This window comes from Syngnathus leptorhynchus, chromosome 5, assembly GCF_054491065.1.
Source record: "Syngnathus leptorhynchus isolate UIUO chromosome 5, UIUO_Slep, whole genome shotgun sequence".
In the NCBI taxonomy this organism is placed as follows: Eukaryota; Metazoa; Chordata; class Actinopteri; order Syngnathiformes; family Syngnathidae; genus Syngnathus; species Syngnathus leptorhynchus.
The window spans coordinates 10,035,056-10,049,844 of NC_141199.1; the positions used below are offsets into that span (position 1 = coordinate 10,035,056).

Here is a 14,789-nt window from a genome sequence, read left to right on the forward strand (position 1 = left end):
TAATTTAAATTGGATTTTGAAAACTATTATTTTGTGTTTTTGCTCTCCAAAATGCTGTTGTCAGATCAAGGAGTGGCCAAAACCGTATTGTAAACAGGTGACCCTCAGACCCTTCTCATTTTTTTTCCGTTCCATGCAAAGTGGTTTTCTGCAGCTTTTGGTTCTACTACTTCTAAGTGCTATCATTTCTGTCCCCTCTTTTCCAAAAACCATCAACTATGTGTGCTAGAACATTTAACATTGTTTTCCCTCCTTTCCCTGTCCTTGGATACCCTTCCAAACAATACCCCAGGTCATCACACCATGCTTTCTAGTTCTCTGCAGTAGATAGTCTGCTCAGCATAGAACTCGATAAGGCAGATTGTTCCTGCTTTAAGGGAAGGACAGAAGAGCACTGGGGGGCAGAGAGGAAGAGATGGGAGGGGAGAGATGGGAGGAGCGTGAAACGAGGGCAGCTGGAGCAGTAGGCGACTTTGACACTTGAGTTAGAATGAGACAGGAGTGCTTGCTTGCTGGAGAGGGTGAGTGAGTGAGCAGCAGTGCTGGCAACGGACTTGCTGCAGTGCAGGTGGATCGCGTTCTTGCTTGCTTTAAGAGGAAGAAGATTCAAAGGCACAGAGGACAGAGGTTTGTTGCGCTTTTCCCTTTCACAAAAACTGATAGTAGCCCCGGTTTCTGCTCTGTGACAGACATAATGAGCACAGTGTTCTCCAGCAACAGGGCTGTTATCTCACTGCCCTCCATTCCTATTGACCGTGCAGTTGTGATGGTTCCCAGAGCTGCCAGTGCCAGGGAACTGCATGGAGGTTGCCTCTTTGGCTGTTGCTGTAATCTCATGCAGCAATGCTTGAGATTCAGTTCTAAACTTAAAAAGTAAAGAGGGGGTGAACATTCCATTTTGGCTGCTTCAAGTATCTAGCACACCAAATGAAATCCTTTCACGGGTCCCCCTTTTTAAATACAGAGAAGAATAGAATGGGACGATATGAATGGACCCGACATGGCTTTCTGTGTGCACGAGAGAGGTGCCGCCTTCTCAAGTGTCAGCATGCTTAGCCAGTGGATGCAGAGTATGTATTTGTGTGTGTGTGTGTGTGTGTGTGTGTGTGGGGGGGGGGGGGTAGCATTTGTTTGCTGTTTGCAGATGGGGGCAGGGATTGTTGCAACTGGCCCTCATTGATAAAAGATAAACTATTACCTGTGTTCCCCTCTTCATATCACATATGAGTGAAGAGTTGTGGAGGTTTAAGTTGCTTGATCCTATTCTTTCCCTCATACGTATGATGAGGTGATTTTATCAATACCTTCAGTGTTGGAAGTTTGTCGTGAGAAGACTCCTTCTTGCTTTTTCTGGCAGTTGCTGTGTGTGTTATGGCAAAGGCTCACATAAACAAATTTTCAGGTCATTTTTTTCTTTTTATCAGAAACCCTACAGTATCCCTCCTTGGCTTGCTATTTCTGTTTAGCAATGTGTCCGTCGCATGCACCACATGCACAGATCCTCACTAATTTAAACATGATTTAAAAAATGGAATCTATCACCACAAGTTTAAGTAAATTTAGTCTGCCTTTTTATGGGGATGGACACGCTTCCCACTCACTTTTTTCTGGAATTAAAGTTCATAGCTAAGAACTCCTTTTCTGGTTGTCATGGTAACACAAAACTGAAGTCACTTGGCAACCCCCCCCCAGTAGATGGGGGTAGGGTGACCAGTGGCTCATCTCATAACCCCATTTCCAATGAAGTTGGGACCGTTCAAACTGAACGTCCTTCTTCTTCTTCTTCTTCTTCTTCTTCTTCTTCTTCTTCCTCTTCTTCTTTATTATTATTATTATTATTATTATTATTATTATTGAATAGAGGTTGAAAAGGATTTGCAAAATGATTCAACTTCATTGATATTTGGGTTTGTGCATGTGATACAAAGGTCATCCAAACTCCAGGCTTCAATCAATAGGAATGTTTAAAGGTGTGGCAGTCAATAATCTATAAGGCCACTAGTTGTTGGAAAGATCTGTTATCAGACTAATGTTGAAGTGCCTCTGGAGGGCTGTTTGTGTGCTGCTTCCCTCTCCTTGCATACATGCATGTGTATGATCTGATTCCATCTGCAGTGGGAAACACCAAATATGGTGCAGCTGAAATAGAATTACCACTCGACGAATTGTAATCGGTAAAAATGAATAAATGAATACATTTAAGTGCAGTTTTTTTAAGTCGTGATAAAGACAGTAAAAACAAGAAATGATTAAAACTAATACAGCTGACAGCGCAAAACATGAAATCAATCCAGAGTCTTTGCCTACAAACCACAGTACAGAAATGTGCCTACCATCTCAGTTTCAGTGAATTATGCCACAAATCTCTGCGGTGTGTTTTGACTGGCAATGGTTACTCTCATTGGGATTGGGGAGGGACCTAAGAGATTTGGGTCCAAGTTGTGTCTTGTTCTGCAGCTGATTTTGAGATAAGAACCTTTTCAAACTGGTGTTTAGTTTTGCCACTAATGGGTGTTTCTACACTTGCTGACGTCATTCATGCATGCACCTACATGCCATAAAACATTAATCATTGACCCACACTGGCTAGGTAACTGCTGTGTTTATTTCACAATATTGCTATCGACTTAAATTGTCAGACATAAAAAAAACACACAATAGATATTTTTGCTCCAAGGCGCTGGATAAAAATAAATAAAATTAGTATAATGAATGAATAATTCTTGAAAGTTGTAATACAGTGCGCTTTTTTGTAATATCAAATTAAGATCAAACACCCACGACAAGCCTTAACCATGCTGTCATTAGCATTTTACAATCATCAGTTTAAAATCCATTCCTTACCCCATTTTTTTCTACATCTCGAAGTGAGACGCTTGATATGGTTTTTACGTATTTTAATTCTAACCAAAGTAAGAAATGACTCTGTTCAATACTTCCACATCAAAGTGGTTCAGAATTCTGGCCCAGCAACCTCATTGAGCCACAAGAGCACTATTTATTTTCTGCCCCGTTTCTCTTTATGATCATCGGGGAGAAAAAAAAACAAAAAACACTGGTGAAATTTTGCAAACCAGTTCCGAATGAGCACTGAACCTATACCATTATCGAAAAAGACTAAGAGGAGCTTACATGTGGGCTTTGATAGAAGAACTAAACACCCCTTAGCTTTCATGTGAATTTGCTTTCAGGGCTTCAAACTCACTGTGATCAGGTTTCTCTGCCAGCAGTCAAGATCACTATGTTTTATTATTGTTGAGGTTGCTCAGAGTTCAATTTCTCAGGACAAATTAGTCTTTGTTTCCCTGGAATAAAAGTCGAGCATTTTATTACATTCAGGCATCAAATGTTTTTAGAAAGGAATTGCTGTATATTGTTGGGACATAGCAAATCACTCCAGTCTAAATATAGATTGAAATGGGTGAATTATGCCCCAACCTGTCCTGACACAGCCTTGGATGAAATCAAGCCATCACTTCAAAGAGAAACTTACCATTTCAGAGGTCATGGCAGTGGTTTTCGGAACCTTTTTAAGATCTTAGATAAGTTTAAAATGATCTAATAATGACTCCCTGAAATGGCCGTGACGTTTTAAATAAACAGGGCATTTGTTTTTAGATGATGTCTTTGATGAAACAATACTTCTTGGCAGTAAACATTGGAGCCTGTTTATGACCCCTTTAAATTGTGCCACATTTGTAAGGCGCATGTATTTGTGGGATGAGCAGCAGAGATGGGTATGTGAGTTGCGGCTATGAAAAACTACCCATGCCAATACCAGACAGCTTATTTTGCTGTTGCTATTTGCTCTTGTTTGGTTTTTTGGTGTATTGGATAATTGAAGTTTGAAGAAACAACTTAACCACTTCATTATTTAACATTCAGGACTCTCACTCATTCTCATGCTGCTTACCAGCCTGGCCACAGACTGCTATGGATGGCATCCTATTCTTCAGCATTTACTGCAAATCCGCCAAAGTGGTGTGTTGTGAAAAGCATGCCCGAAATGTTCTGCTCTGCAGTCTTTGCTTGCTACCTGTCTTTGTGGCGTTTTCATGGTCTCCTAATCATTTCATGGGATTATGCAACAATGTAAATGTTAGAGATAAAAGTTGTCAGTGTGTCCTGTGACTGTGCCTTAGACTGGCGACCCATCCTGCATCTCACACAAATTCTGGTGAGATAGACTTTCGATCACTTGAACAGGATATGGACAGATGAGACAATTTGTTATTGTTGTATCAATTCTACTGAAATTCCTTCCATGAAAGGACTTGAAATATCAATTACAGACTTGTTGACGAAACAAGGAATTGAAACCATCTGGACTGAATATGCCCAGTTTGATGTGAACAAAGCAAGAAATTATCAAATGACAATGAATGCTTCATTTCTGTTTTCTCACTATGTTGTCATTTCCTGTGCAGCTGGTTCCGTCACAGAAAAACAGAACCTAGGAGATGAGAAGTCTAAACAGCAATACTGCCAGTGGGCTGGGCGTTCCCCACTGCTGAGACATGTACAGTCAAATGAACGTTCTTATTTTGTAATCTGAAGCGAGTAGGCAGGGTCACAGATGTGATCACAGCAGGTTTATGAAATAGGCATTTACAAAGTTTAATCAGGTAATATTGCTCCAAAAAATGGGGATGATATGTTAATTTGAATTTTTTGTACCAAGTTTTAGAATGAATGTCAGAATTACATTGTGATACAGTACACTGTGAGCCACAGGGCACCAAAGTACTTATCAAACGTGGTGGAAGCAGAGGTGGCAATTTGTCCAGCTCTCTGAAATAGCTCTCTCTATTTGTACTGACAAGCAATTCCAGAGATTTACAGTGCAGCCATGACCCTCAGCAGACCCTGGGTTCACTCAGGTTCCACTTGACATCTAGTAGGCCATGGCACCAATAAAATATTCTCTTAACGGGGGTTGGAAGGTTTTCACACCTGACAGTAACCTGCGAGATCTGCAATGCATTTTTGCAAGGCAACTTTATTGTTAAAGATAGTCAATAAAATGGGATATTTACTCAGTTCTTGGGTGTATTTGTGTGACAACGGCTCACCAGTTTGCCTTACAGTCATAGTGTTTTGTTAGCATATTTTTTTGGGCAACATCCACACATGCAATGTCTTCTTTACATCCTGAGAGGAAAATGAGCTGCTCGAGTAGAACATATTCCTGTGCCAAATTATTCAATTTGCTTCAAGGGAACACATTTTTTGAACAGCCAATGGAGATGTGAAACATTGTGAAAATTAAACTGAATATTATTGAATATTTTCATGAATTGTTATTGTCTTATTATTATTACAAAGCTCGTCAGTCATTTCATAACTGTTGTTTTTGAATGTTTGGCAATGGGCACGTTGTGAAACACAAACTGCTTCTCATCTGCAAATATTGAATGAAATAAATTCCCCCCAGTCATTTCTCTCATACAAATGTAGAAACATGCTAACCACATTTAATACTAAAAGTTAAAAATAATTACCATTAAGCAAATTCTAAGTGGAAACGAAATAAAAAGTGTTTCTTTTTTCCTTTAAATAAATAAATAAATAAATAAATAAATAAATAAATACAACTTTGGCAACAAGATCTTGCAGTCCTTCAGGACCATCAAGTGATCAAGTGTCGTGGTAAAAAAGTGAAGGAGTTTGACCAATATGCATTTCTAACAGTATAACATAGTGTTAAAACTCTGGATATAGGCTAAAGGTCAAAGCGTCAAATGTCAGCTTTATGAAAGTGAAAGTCTCAGAGGCACCTTATCTGGAAAGTGACTTAAATGAGAGTACACAGGTATGTTTGTGTCTCAGATAACTAGCGCTCTTAATGCAGTTCACCACTTCAAAGCATACATCTTGGCTCGTCATCAGTGCATGGAAAGAAGCTCATTCTGAGTCTGATGCTTGCCTCATGCTGCCCGGGGTCTGGCAGGTAAATGGATCAGTCTTATGGAAGTCATTAAAATTCCTTGGAAACATGTGGACACTTGTTTATTTTTCCGCCCGTCTTGAGAGTGGTGGGCTGCCGGGATAATGCACTGTCCTTCCTTGTCGTCGGAAGAGATGCGAGTGGTTTGACAGAAAATGAGGTGGGAGGAAGAATGGCAGACGGCTATGAAATGAAGTTGAATATAGAGGGATGAATGCAAAACACACTGCCTGTTGAATGGCTTTAGTGAGATGTGAAAAGAAATAGACTCAAATTGAGAAATAAACTGGTTCAATTATTTCGATTCGTTATTTTGCTTTCGGTTCATCTTCAAACAAAAAATCGAATATCACAACCGTCACCATGGCATAAAGGGCTGTGCCCGCCACCAAACTGCTTTTAGAAACTCGAAAATCTGATCTAATCTAAATCTGCAGTAATACTTGCCAGTGGAAAAGCCACAAAGTCGCAAAGTGTGCTCGCTCGCCCGCGTTCAAGACTGAGGTCTGGCTATTGGACTGTCGATGAGCATTCTAAAGTCACACTGGCCGGGCGTTCTCCCTGATTGGTAAAACAGACAAGAGCTCTTGAAGGAGATATTAATTCTCAGCTTTTGTAAGAGCAGTCTGTATGCTCCATTAGTCAGTTTCTAAATCAATTTGGAACATTTGAACGCAATAAACTTACTCTCCTCCACCTGTTCAGAATGTTGTCATTACTGAGAAAATTTGCAGATACCACCGTCTCTTCTTGTATATCTAAAAAGCAGATTTAAAAGGACGAGGGTCAGATTGTAATGACACCACAGGGAGGGTAAAGAAAGAAAAATCAGGTCCTGCTTTGTTGGAGCATAGCGATGGTTTCAAAGTAGCAACAGCTGAAAAATATATCAGTGTGAAAAGCCGTTGCTACAGACACTCCCGTCATCGTGGGACAAGAGACAAATATTACGGCAGCTTGCCATGATTGACGTCACTCTCTATTTGTCCATCTTTTCTTTCCACTTCCTACCTACATATTTTTCTGTGTTGGATCATCAAGTGTAACCGACCCTTGTTTTTGTTCGATGGTTTGTTAGAGGCACAGATGGGATTTTGGAAGAGGGGGTGACAGGGACAATGTTTAACCCTAACTTTGAAACCCGGACCCTACTTTGAAACCCTAACCTTAGTTTGAAACCAGGGTGTATGGCGTTTAATAGACTTCTGGCTAGGGTGAGTCAGTGCAATCCATGGACTTGAATGTCGAAAGCTGAAAGGTCTTGAAAAAATTGGACTTGCATGAAACCCAGTTCTCTTCCACGGTGGTCTCATCGTGTGTGGTTGCTTTAGAGGCCCAGAGAGAGAAGCTGATAATTGGTCTTTTTCAGGTTCAATTGGAAGGGTGTGTTCCACAATATCATGAATGAAAACTTTTGTGTAGAATAGTGTTGAAGTATTTCCCATCTTCAGTCAAATGCTTGGTCAGCGTTGATACTAAAGCCTGCTAATTTCACATGAATGAATGTACTTTCAAAAGGATAACACCCGAGCTGTGTCACCAAAGCTGTGACTTCTGAACCTGTTCCTCTACTGAACCCAACATCCTCACAGGAAGCATGTCCTTCCTTCATGGTCGCATCCATACTTGCATCTGTGGCAACTGGCATTGCATCTGAGCTGGACCCTCACTCAGGCAACTGCCAAATAACATGATAATCAGACACGGATGACAAAGCACACAGAAAGATAAGCTCAGGAAATGATAGTTAAACTATGCCCCAGCCTTGACCCCCCCTGAGCATTCAAGAACCTCTGACTTTGGTCATTCCTGACCAAAGTGTGTGTTTTTTTTATGGAGTCTTTGTTTGCCGGACTTCACTTCAAGTGTTGTGACATGAATGTTCATGAAATTGTTGATGAGGTCTAAGAAGACTCTTAGGAGTCTGCAACAAGGTGCTTGGACTTCTCCGTGTCATTGACATTCCCTCTCACAGATGGATGCTTTGTTTTGATTTGTGTAGCGAACCCCAACAGGCTTTTGGCTGACGAGGTCGAAATCACGGGGGACTCGCTTGAACACATGAACTCCGGACACGCTACTCTCTCTCTTGACAGCCTGTTATTGAGCGGTCAGATGTGATGGAAAGGGTCAAAGCGCAGAGCGGGGACAGTGACTCGCTGAGAAGAACGCTTGCTCTTGTTTCCCTTCCTGTCATGGTACGGACGTGCTGAGATTCTCTTTCATACCAAACAAAAACTCACAAAAGCCCCCTGGCCAAATTCCAATGTGTCACGACCACCCTTTTGATCTACAGTGCAGCACATATGGTATTTTCTGTTTTATTGAGCAACAATTTAAACAATATTGCAATTATTTTTATCCTTAATCATAAAAATAAGCTGATGAACTTGATGAACGGATTGTGCACACACACACTGGAATGATGCTGATAAGTTTGTATGACCACAATTTCCCAATTATTGTTGATTAGATTCACTGCAAGGCTGACTTTGGTCATGTTTTACTTTTTTTTTTATCAAAACAGTGCGGAGGTTCATCAGTTACTTCAAAGTGAACAATTTGTAATATCAGACTCCTTTTTGAGATCCTGGCCTGGTGCTCCCCACTTTTTTTTGTCTCACTGTCTTCACTCTTGCCCTTTTTTTCCTGCTCGGATGGGGTCATCGCTCACTGCGGATGTTTGTTTGCCGTCGTCATGGAAACCGGTGAGTGCGACTGTGAGTAAGTGGCCCCTTGTGCAAATGTGTGTGTGCTAGCATGATTAGACCGCAGTTGTAGTTCACAAATAATGACCTCACTTAGACACAGACCCCAAAATATCAAATCTGTCTTCTCCGTCAAATTGTGTAATGGATAGTCTCGGAAAACAAGCCAGCACTCCGGCCTCCTCAAAATACGTGCGTGTGCTTGCATGTGAGAGAGAGAAAAGGAGCGCTTGACCAGAGACCAGTTCATTCTTTTTTGACAGCAGGGGAAAAAAAAAAGCATAATTGATTTCGAGTTTAATCCCTATGTTCATCGCAAACAAATTCAGAAACCAGGAAACGAAGAAAAGGGTAAATAGAGTTCACTTCAGTGTTTGTGGGATGTGCCGTCTGTGCTGCATTGTACTGGCTCATCATTGATAAAAATGTCTTTCTCACTTTTGTGCAATTCAAAGTTGGAAGGGAAAATTATGACTATGACGAACTAGAAGTCGCCTTTTTTTTTTTTTTTTTTTATTATATTTTTTTTTTTTTCAGAAAAAAGACAGGCCTCAAAAATCTAAACTCTTCCAGCAGCTTTTGGCATGACCATACACTACACGCCCTTAAATTGTATCACAGCTGCTTGCGCACTAATTGCTGGGATTGCTCCGTTATTTTGGTGCATACGATAATGACTTGAACATAAAATCTACTTCCTGGTTGAAATAGAATTGTGCAATCGACAGGACAATACAAACTGTCCAAATACTGTATAGTCAGTAACAAACAGGAAGGTGTTTGTGAAAAACATCAGTGATAGTCTTCTTCATAGCAGAACACTGGAGTCTATGTAAAAGGAGCAGTGGCCTTTGAAAGTCTCTTCAAACCAGACGTTGATGTCAACAAGCGCTTTGAAAAAGTCATATAAGTCACACAAAAGCTAATTCAGCACTCAGCTCCTCATTGTGCCGCGTATCCATGGAGCTGCAATGATCGTTTGGCTATTCACTCTGTGGCTGATCGTAAAACTGGTGACTTTGTGTGCATATGCGCTAGGCCAGAAAATCAAAAGAATGAATTGTTTTATACACTTGGTGTTTTACAGTCCTTGCAGGTTGGACTTTTTTTTTTAAAATTGATTTCTTGTTGGTCTTCACATTTTTCCAATTAGAGTCCACATTTTTGTGTGATTTGCTTGTATGACATCATTTTGTGATATTTTGAGTGACAAATTAACACATTTTCTCCCGCGATGCACAAACATTTATTGGGTTTGAGTCATTGCAGGCCACTTTTTTTTGGCATTGTGGCAGTTTTGAAATACAAAATTATCCTTTTGTGGCTTTGACAACCACTCATGGAACATAAACATATCATCCCCATTTCTTTGACTCTCATGTCGACAGTCTTAACCAAAGAGTCCCCGACATGGATTTGATTAAATTTGAAATTGTCACATCTGCTTTAACCATTGATGATGACATTGTATATGAGTCATCTCATAGTGACATAATTATACTTAGCTCTAGCACTTCAAAAGAACAAATATCGGCACCAAACGATGACAATTTCAATGTGTTGCGTCGTCAGTCCTGCATAGTGCCTAAATGAGTAGATGCAGCGAGTGCCCTCGTGTCATTTGAGTTCAACTTGACCATCTGATGAGATGATGACCAGGCGGAGACTTCCTGTCATCACTTCCACAACTCATTAAGTCTCAATCAATGGAGGGAAATGAAGCAATAACTATGACTTCTTTGCAGATCCAAACGTACATGCTGCTCCATCACTTGTCCTCTTGTGTCTGCTGTCAACATTTGAGCCACACGGCCTAAGTAGACTCCTCCAACAATGCTTGAGTGCATCCTCCTTGTTTTGGTCGCTGGAAGTGAATGCGACTACGTCTCATTGCATTAAACATGTGCATCGGACTAAATGCCTTCTTAATCCTCAAAAATGGATTAGTGGTGATTGAGGATCACTTCCACGCTTGTGTGAAAGTAAACAGGCTGTTAAGAATGGCTAGCGTGACAGCTCTCGCAGGATGTAGGTGTACACATGGATGTGTATTTGTGATGTAATACGTGGGCCTGTTCAAGCCTCCAGGCTTAAAGTTATCAGGGCAACAACCCACCATATGAGTCATAAAGGCTGATAAGAGAGAAACTTCAAACCTGCTAGTATTCTTCTGTTTACATAAAATGGAACATTGGGGATTTTCAGCATATTTTGAAATTAATAAGTAATTTCTTTACAAGTGAAGAAATAGACAAGTTATTTTATAGAGGAGGATTATTTCTGCCAATTTTATTAGAGGTCTCCACACCACTATGGCTTTTTGTTCTTGGAGGAAAAAAAAGTCATGAACTTTTTGTTTTTCATTCCAGGATGCATTTAGTCTTGGTTCTCCTCTCTTGGGTTTTGTTTTTGTCACAAGGGTCATGGAGGGGATGAATGACTTCATCACTGGTTGGGATTACTTAAATGTGCAGGGGTGGACAGATGATTCATGAAGCAAACTTTTTAAAACGTTTGCACAGCGGAGGCAGCATTTTGCTGCATGCATCTAGTCTGACGTCATTGGGATTTATTTTATGTTGACACGGAGCAGTGATTTTAGTCGTCTCCAGCCTGTGATTAGGTATCTGGGGGAGACAGACCGAGCTTTATCAGTGATTCACGTCTGTCATCACCTCCCTCCTGCTGTAGTTGGAATGGTGTTTTCTGTTTGCGTCAGTCAAATGAGAGCATTTCTTTTTTTTTTTATAGTTTAGACCGGACTGACTGGCAGCTTCCCAAAATGTGGGGACTGCCACACAGTCATTAAAAATGCTCTATTAAAGTAAGGAGAAAATGCCGTAGCATATAACGGGATAGGCTCAGAAAGCATTCCAGCTGTTTAAAATAAAACTCGCCACCCTTCTTTCATCAGTAGCCTTAAGAGAAGGATGTGGGGCACATATAATGTGAAAATTCACAGCCACGTACTTGAGCTTGAGAATTTCTATTTTTTTTTAAACACAATTGTGGCGCATGGTGATGTCATCATTCATGATGAGGTAGAAAATGTTTCCCATCTGTTCAGTAATTTAAAGACTAACACAATTTAACGTTTCATTTGTTGAAATATGGTTATAGTTGAGCAGGTCAACACCCACTCATTGTTTTTCCATTTGTTGAACAGGTTGTAATAAAACGTGAAAATAAATGAATTGCTTTCTCATGATGTGCAGTAAAATGTCATTGGAAGTTCCTTAGTTAATATACTTAAAGAGTGAAATCTGGATTAGATATTTTTGTCGGATTCCTACGGCTCATACAGCCTTACTTTAGGACTTATTTAAAAATGCATGATAGACTCACAACTTATTTGGACACTCTCCGCCAAGAGAGTCATGCTGCTTTAGCAGAATCAAAACTGTTACATGTGTTTAAAAAAAAAAAAAAAAAGTCCAAACAAGCTTTAGGTGTGGCTAAAGCCTGCCACTTTTATTTTAAGTAAAAGTTATGACTCAAAACAGTGCAGCGGAAATATTGAGATGAAAAGGCTGGCCTTGGTCCATGACCTGCAGGTACTAAAAACAACTGCTGGTTCCATGCAGAGTGAGGTGAGAGCGAGAGAGAGAGAGAGCAAGAGAGAGAGAGAGAGAGAGAGAGCTATTGCTTTCTGAAATACAAGATCTGAAACATCTTGCTTAACATGAGTTGGAACGGCAGGTTTTAGACGAGCTTAGAAATCCTCTTTAGACATTTACTCAAAGCACATTGGGCATTGTTGTAATTTGAGCAAGGTTACTGGCAATGTTTCACCCTGGCAGGTTTATGGCATTAGAACCAGTTGACCGATACTAAGAAGGTGCAGTTACTTCCTTTTTAAGATATCAGAAAAACAGAGCCTTGTTGACAGTTAAACTGAGAGCCGTTAGTTATGTAATCCCCAAACAAATCTGTTTTGCGCAAGAACTTACTGCTTATGTAGTGTGCCAAAATAAGACAATGCAGCACATTAATTCATGTCAAAGTGAGAATATAGTACATGTGGCCAATCCCCTGAGGAAACCGTATGACGTTAGTTTGTCTTAAAAATGCATCAAAATAAAGAAGTGGGTTGCTTAAAGATTGAAATTTTGATTAAACATCACATATACTCAATTGACCCCGAGTGACCCTGATGCTGACCTGCGATGTGACAGAGGATCATTTACATTAAAATATTGATCTTTGGCAAATTTGTCGCCTGAGGGGTCATCCGAGTCTAATATGTGTCTTTTGTAAACAAACAACTTTACAGTAAGTCAGTCAACTGCAGAAGGTTGTGAGGTCTGCGGCCGGACGGCATCATAATCCCCGAACTCTAAGTATAGTTGCCCGGAGACAGTTGTGGGCTATGTGAGGTTGTGTCAAGTAAGAGATGTAAAGAGAGCGAGGATTGTGGAATGTGGAAGAGTGTCTAGGCTTTTGAATTGATCAAAGGGGGGTGTAAAAAGCGCAAAGAGGGAGAAAGCGAACGAGAGAGGTGGAGGAGGCAAGGGTGGAGCAGGAAGGGCGATTATTGTGTGAGCCTGCTTCTGATTGGTCAACGTGTTTGGATGTGTGCATGTGCGTGTGTGTGAGAGCCACTGGGCGGGGGATTAAGCCTGCATCACGTGGTTCCTTTAGCTTCTTTTACACACATACCGTCATTTACAGAGGGCACACACACACACAAACTGATCCTCTCACATATAGACTCACAGCTGTTGATTCATCTCTCTCTGATGAACGGCGAGGAGCAAAGAAGCCCTGCAGGGAGTTGAAGGAGAAAGCAGCTCTGCAGTTTGCTCCATCGCGACTCCACTTGAGAGCAGCTATATGGAGGATCTAGATTGACAAGTGCACTGATTTGTTTTTACGATCGCTTCCTGGTGTTCCCTTGGGTCATTCTGGTCGTGCTCTCTCTCACACACACACACGCTGTCTTGCTCTTCTTATTTTCGGAACCTGTGAGAGTTGATGCAAGATTTCAGGCAGCAAGTTAGAGGAGAAAAAGAGACATGTGCTTTTCTTTTGGTTTCGCCACCTACCGCCACTGCTGCTGCTTCTCTCCCATTCATTGACCAAGGAGGAAATAAAAGGTTGGTTGGGCTTGTATATTTACACCTGCTTTGGCTTTCCCAGTAGATTGTCCTCAAACTGTCTGCTAGAGTTTATTTGACACAGCCACCTTGTTGTTGAAACCTGTCTCGTGTTGTGTTGCACCGCAGCTGCACCTCCCAGTCATTCCATCCCTGTGACTGATTTTCAGTTTAAGGGGAATTCCACGCTAGTTGGGTTGCTTGGGCCTTCAATGCCGCACTAAGAACACACATGGGTGCTAACTGTGCAGTGAGTGTGAGCGCCAGAGGAGATTAGCGCTACTTATTATCTCATGTGTGGAGTCTTTATGTGAAAGGCAACTCAGACGAGGTAACTTGGCCTCAGAGCATTATTTTGTGAAATACAAATCAATGACTCCGAAAAGTATGCTTGTTGCACACGAACGCCCTTTATGCAAGTCGAAAAACAGACCTGCATGCTGTGTGCGGCTTTCAGTTGCTCCGACATGCTGTCCTCTGGTTTCGCCGCTAGCTCTGTCTTCCTTGTTAGACTGGCTTGCTTAATCATGGAAACACGCCCCCTCCTCTGTGTGCATGTGTGTATTGGACTGCAAGGCTATGTGTGGATTTTGCATGTGTGGATATAATTAGCTGCCCTAGAGATTCTTTCCTGGTATTGTTACTGTTGGGGTTGTAAAGTAACCCACAAGGATGTCTATATTTAGAGGTGGCAGCCACACAAGCAGTTATATTTTGGTGTCTCCCCCCCAAGCATGAAAAAGCTATGCAGGTGGATGTTTATCAGTGACAGTTTTAATTTAGCTCAGCATCACATTTTAAACCTTAAGACGTTATCACTGCCTGCTGATGTCTCATTTGTATTTCATTTATTAATATTAATTCATTAAAACGTCTGTTTATGAGGTGCCTTGCATTTGGCTGGTGACCAGTCCAAAATGTATCAAACTTTTCTCAAAATCAGCTGAGTTGACCTTTGACCTCCACAAATTTTCTGCAAGTCAGTTGTTGTGTTGTTGAAGCGGCGATAAATTTGACGTCACGTAATCCTATTGACCA

The 14,789-nt window shown here is 41.0% G+C and overlaps 1 protein-coding gene and 1 long non-coding RNA gene across 9 annotated transcripts in view; one reads left to right on the forward strand and one right to left on the reverse strand.

The window, feature by feature from the left end:
- Positions 1 to 435: 435 nt before the first annotated feature.
- Positions 436 to 14,789, forward strand: part of add3a (adducin 3 (gamma) a) — a 35,346-nt gene continuing 20,992 nt past the window's right edge. For 3 of the 8 annotated variants that reach the window (XM_085911709.1, XM_085911712.1, XM_085911713.1), the window contains exon 1: positions 438 to 627. The gene's annotated coding sequence lies outside the window, so the exon portion shown is untranslated. Of the gene's footprint in view, positions 628 to 13,166; positions 13,752 to 14,789 lie in introns of those variants that run through there. The other 5 variants (XM_085911708.1, XM_085911711.1, XM_085911706.1 and 2 more) reach the window with 3 other exon arrangements.
- Positions 12,172 to 14,232, reverse strand: LOC147056828 (uncharacterized). The gene is made up of 3 exons (XR_015066020.1): positions 14,185 to 14,232; positions 13,701 to 13,971; positions 12,172 to 13,617 (listed from the first exon to the last, which is right to left on the reverse strand). It is a non-coding gene; the product is annotated as an uncharacterized LOC147056828 (long non-coding RNA).